Raw genomic sequence first — 5,986 nt, 5'->3', positions numbered from 1 at the left:
TCTGAATTTCTTACACTGTTTACTCAGAACTGGCTAGAAAACAATTTCCATTCTGTGGGAGAAGGAAAAAAACAACAAAGCAAAAGCATTTCAAAACATTTTATTTTTAATCAGATTGAATCTTGTGGCAATTGTATGCAAAGTTTGATAAGGAAATGTTAATGTACCCTAGACAACTTTCAGAGAAAAAGGACTACATGTCTCCTAATCAGACAAACATTTGATGTATGTGAAAAACACTTAAAAGTGTTCAAAACATCCTTCATAGCCTTTGAAATAGTATGTGTAGCTTTTAAAAAAAAGTTTGTAAACAGTTTGCATGGGAATCATGTCACCGAACTTCATCTACCAGTAAGATGAATCTCTAGGCTAAGCTGAACTCTTTCTAGAGAGGAGAACATTGTTGTTGCTGTCATGATGGTTTGGAGATATAAGCAAGACAGAGTTTGTAGGGAGAAGTAATATTTTTATTATGGCATTTTATGCAGTTGGAAAAACCTGAACACATCTTTCGGTTGCTCACACTTCTTTTCAGATCTGAAACCAAAGATGGAGAAAGAAATGCGATTCTAGTGGATGATTCATCCCTTCCTAAGATAGATAAGATGACTCAGTCTCTGTAGGTGCCTATTCATCTCCATAGAAGGATTCTGGTTGACATGCTAACAGTAAACACCTAACTTTAAGATAGAAAAAAATAGATAGGTGACATGGACTCTACCTTGCAGTTATGAGGGTTTCTTACATGAACTTTCTTTCTTCCATTTTTTGCATCAATTCAGGTGCAAGTCCTGCGTCTAATCTTTACAATTATTTTCTTTAGATACTGACAATCCATACATTCCCCTCTGAACTTCAATCAGAGATACCTTGGTGTTCAGAGTGACTGAATTATCTATCTCCAGAAAGGAATAGCAGCCTTTTTGTTCTCTAAACAATTCAGATCTCTCATGGGAAATAGATCTAGGGAGCTTCAGAGATTACAACATCTCATGTTAACATCTGGTTGATTTTTAGTTGATGGTAAAATGACAATGCAGTTATTGCTACAGAATGATATTGTAAAAACATTCAGCATATGCTGAATATGTTCTCTTGATCTCTCTGAGGTTCTCAACATATTATCGCATATTTTTCAGATGATATAATGATACAAATACCTTTTCTTTTTTGTCTCCAGCTGTACCAGTTGCAGAAGCCACTACTTGCTGGAGACTAATCCTAAATCGTTTTGGCAGAGATAGACGAGACAGTGTTCATACTACATAAATAAATACATCACTGTGGACGAAACGCCACCCTAACTGAAGACTTCTCTAGTATGTGAAGTTGGAAGTTGGTCACTCAAAACCAAATGCTAAGGGCAGAAGTATTGTCAGAAATATTATCAGTTGTTCATTTAGCTGGTCTAGAGGCAGAGACTGATCCTTTTTCTCCCTCTGTGGTGGTGTTGGGCCTTCTGCAAAGAAGAAAGGCAAGAGGAAGGGCAAGAGGACCCACTAGCAGAGCCAAGTAAGAATAACACAACTCTCAAAAGAGACCAGAAACATTAGACACTCAAGTTTCCCAGAGGCATCTTTAGTAGCTGGCTCAGGAACAAACCAGATGTGGTTTTTAGAGGCAAACAAGGATGGACTGACTCAGCAGAGACTAGATATTGAGATCCAACCCTTGAAACTTAGACATCTCAGTCTTGTCTCAATCAGGGTGTTTTTATTTTCTAATACTTATGACCATCTCTCCCTCTAGTTGGTTCAATCCACAGTTGCTGACCGGGAACTGACAACAACATCCTCTAAAGTTTCAGCAGTTCTTTCAGAAAATGCTTGGTAACTGCTTTACTCTATTTCAGGTCCCTTCTAGGTATCTTTGCCTACTCTGAATATGCATGATAGAGACAAAGATAGAAGTCTAGGGAGACTACATCGCTCTGTATGGGACTGAAGACAGGATTACATTTTGCATAGATGCAGCTGGCAGGGAGAGAAACCAAAGTAGAGCAGTCAGTTTCTTTTTCTCCTCATCTCTCATGAAAGTCATATGTCTCCACTCTTCTAAGCATGCTTATTGGTGTGCATTCACTCCAACTGATTAGGTTCATACACCCTAACTAATGTACCTGCTGAGAGAAGCCAAATGCTGTAGGGCATTATGTAGTTCACTGGAGAGCCAAGCCTGGCATGCGCTGCCCTTAGTGGGCCCATTTGTAATTTGCTTAATTTTGTGAATGTTGTAGATAACTGCCGGGTAATTGCTAGGGGTACACATATATTAGAGGTTGGCAGGGGTAAGGATGAGGAATCTATGAACAATTAGTTAACTTTGGTCTTCACTCCTTTATAATTAGTTAATTTGCTATTAGTGATGAGGTACCCTGACTGTTGTTTTTCTCTTTTCCTTTTTTCCACCCTTTCCAGCTGGCTATTAAGCTCTGAAATGGCTGTGTTTTGCTGCTTCTGCAAATTTCCCTGAAATTCAGAATGTGTGCTTTGCCAAGTGTTGCAGGGGCAAATAAATCTATAGGGAAGGTATGCAAATTGTGAGTTCCAGAGCGCAGCTGTGAGCAGAATGTTTTTGTGGTTACAGCTCTGGCCGTGGACTCAGCAGGGTATTACTCCTAACCTTGCTTCCTATCTGCTTTGTGATTATCGGCACATGCATTAATCACTTCAGGCTTTCTTCTGTACCCAAAGCAGTAGATCCTAAAGTATATATTTTTCTAGGCTGTCTTTACTGCCTTCACCTTATTTTCATCCTCCTCTTTTATTCAGTAGATGCTTCTCTTTTCCTCCTTCTAGTACCCAGAATATAAGCCTTGCCCTCCTAGTACCACCCAAATCATAGTGTAATCTTTTCTACGCTCCCTACAGGCACTCAATACATTCTTTTTCTCCCAGGCCCACCATAAGCTCCCATGAAGGCCATGGGAGCTGTCGTGGCCTTCTTGTGCCGACTCTCTTGGGCCCCATTCTTTAAAATAGTGACAGGACTAATTGTTTTGTCCCAGTCATGACCTTCTTTTCCATAGGTTGCAACCTTCTCAGGTTGGGAGATCTCTTTACTATGTATAATGACAAAGCCTTGCATAGATTAAATTATTTTATGTAAGTGAAAATATCTCATAAAATATCTCATCTCAAGCTTCATTTAGATAAAATTACAGAGTTTGGGAGGTTGATCCTGTGCTGAAGAAACTTACCCTTCTCCCAGTACACTCATTTAAGACTATCAAAAAACCACTTTCTCTGTAAAGACTACGAGAATATAAGGTAAGTGATGCCCCCCAAAAATAGAGAAATGAAAAAAATATACAAAGAAAAAGCTTTCTGGGTTTCTTGCCCTCCAGATTGACTTTCAGATTTGAACAAATACATGAAAAATCAATATCTGCAATCAAGTTACCAATGACCAGTCTTAGATTCTCTCTGGCAACCTTTCAGAGAGTCCCTAAAATTGTCCATTATACTTCATACCTGGACAGAAAGTCCAGATGTAGTCATGGGCAACTACAGAGTCCCGAGTTACACATGTGCTTCTTACGGTTTATTACAGCTAAGGGTAAAGCCTCCACCTGCAGAGAAAGTCTGATTACCAGAATTCATTGAGCTGTCCTTCATCCCTTCACCAACAACCTGAAGGCACAGCTCAAATGTGTTTTGGGCCCCAGTGAATTGCCAAGCCCATTCATGTCTTTCATCCTGAACATCAAAGTCCTCCAGAGAATTAGCCCATGCCAGCAGAGGACTTGTTTCCCTGCAGCCCATATGTTTCCCAGAGACTTAAGAAACATCATTTGTGTGGTGGGGAGAGGATTGTGAACAGGGTCCTCGGGGGCATTTCAACTTCATGAAATTTCTTGCTGTGAAACTTTTTGCTAGTCCACAAATCTCACCAGTACCTAATGGAAAGATCAGTAACATGATACAAAATAATTACCCATGGAGGGAAAAAAGAAACCTAAAGACCCCATTCCAATATTTTATGAACTGTTCAGCACCAGCTTGAAAAACACAGAGATGAGGCAATATGTGCTAAATACATAGTTAAATTACTTAAATGCATGTTGCACTTGGCTAATTACAGAGTTGTGCCTACTCTTATGGGCACTTGCCTGTTTCCAGGAAATGCTTTTTTTCTGACCCAGCAAGATCATCCCTTGATACATGGACTTCCTGCCACACAGATCTGCAAGAAATATATAATCCTTGAAATCAGTAGGCGTGCAAGGCTAAAGTAGCTGATTAAAAGCCAGAGATATAAGAGACTCCTGAACTGGGAAATACTGACTCTGACTTGGAGAGACACATGTGGCTACAGATTTCTCAATGTCCCAAGGTCCAACTCTGACAGGGATTCGGTGATCCCATTGTCATGATTTGAGTCTACTGCACATTATCAAGGAGGTGTTTAGTTCCTCAGATTTGGCCCTCAGGCAGACAAGCAAGAGGAAAAAAAATATTTTTTTTAGAGACATCTGTTTCAAGATATTAACTAGTAAATAATGCATAAGTTGGGATGATGTTTTGGCACCACAGCACTGCATAGCTGAATAAAACAAATAAGAAAGAGAACCATGAAGTAAAACCGAATTTTACACTCTGTCCATTTCTTGCCAGCTAAAGCTAAATAATTTTGGGACACTATAAGCAAAGGGGAAACAAGTTTTTGTTTGTTTGTTTCCCCAAAGCTAGCAATTCCCTAAAACATTGTATGGTCATTCCCATAAAGCAATGTGAGGGTCCTGTCCTATCTGACAAGGAAGAAGGTGTATCATGGTATGGCTAATAGGAAGCAACCTTCCAGTCATTCACCCTTCCCTCCTTTTGTGCAACACAGCTCAGTCATTTCTAAGTAGCTTCAGATGCCACCAAGAATTCCAGGAAAACCTCCTCTGATTTTGGATTATATTGAAATACTGTGCGATAACTTGTGGCAGTTCAGGTTCACCAGTAGCTCAGTTATCCGTCCACTGGGATGTAGGAAAAGGTGGGGAGAAAGCTGGAAGCAATAACATCCTCATCTTCCTCTAGTGAAGATGTAAGGCAATGTTTCTTTTATTACATTTGTTTTGTGCAGGAATAAACTCTCACTGTATTTGCAAGAATTGAGTTTTCATCTCCATCTGTGTTGAAGTCACCAATTGGCCCAAATGGACATAGAGTTTAATTACGAATCAGTTTTTCTAGTCAGGAGATCTGAAAACTCTGCCATGTTTTCCAATGAATTTGGAACTGGATCAAAATCTGTGGGAATTGTGTTATAGGCTTGGGTAGAACCCAGATTTGGTTTGGTTTATGCATTTGAAGGCCAGTTTGCAAAGTTGCTCAAGTGAGCACTTTTCAATATTTGGGTTTCATCAGAAAGGTTTCATCTGTCTCTCTGAAGAACACGCTGTGAACATCGCTGTCCCATCATACAGCCAGGGATTGCCTTTGTGCATGGTATAGCGCTTTCTTCAGTTACAAACCCACCTACAGGTTCCTTTTCTCCTCACTGCCATTGGGTCTTTACAATTAAAGCACAGCTTGTTTATCATCTGTATTACAGTGGCACCCACAGACCCCACTCAGAGTCAGTGCTATTGACCTACCCATGACCATGTTTCTTATTACCAGTTTCTGTCTCTGACTCCTTTTTTGGGTGCTACAGCAATACAAATGATAACGTAATAAGAGTGGATGAGCTTTCCTTCCTGGAAAAATGAGAACTCGACCAGCGAGCAAAGGGAGGTCAGCAAAGTAAGACCAGCGACTGAGTATGCATTTCTAAAAACAAATGAAAAATGTTGGCTTCCCCAGGGTACGTCAAATGCACAGACAGGACAGAGCATGATTCAGGAACCATGATTCACACACCAGACCACTCACGGTATATGAGGCCGTGATGTGTGTTCTGCCGGTGCTTCACTGGATATGGTAGAGTAGAAACATTAGCAAGTTCATTAACTGAACCTTTTATGTCAAAAGTTCATACTGATCCAGCAGGA

Source organism: Pygoscelis adeliae, unplaced genomic scaffold (genome assembly GCF_000699105.1).
Source record: "Pygoscelis adeliae isolate BGI_AS28 unplaced genomic scaffold, ASM69910v1 Scaffold38, whole genome shotgun sequence".
NCBI lineage: Eukaryota > Metazoa > Chordata > Aves > Sphenisciformes > Spheniscidae > Pygoscelis > Pygoscelis adeliae.
Note: the sequence above shows the minus strand (reverse complement) of the source record.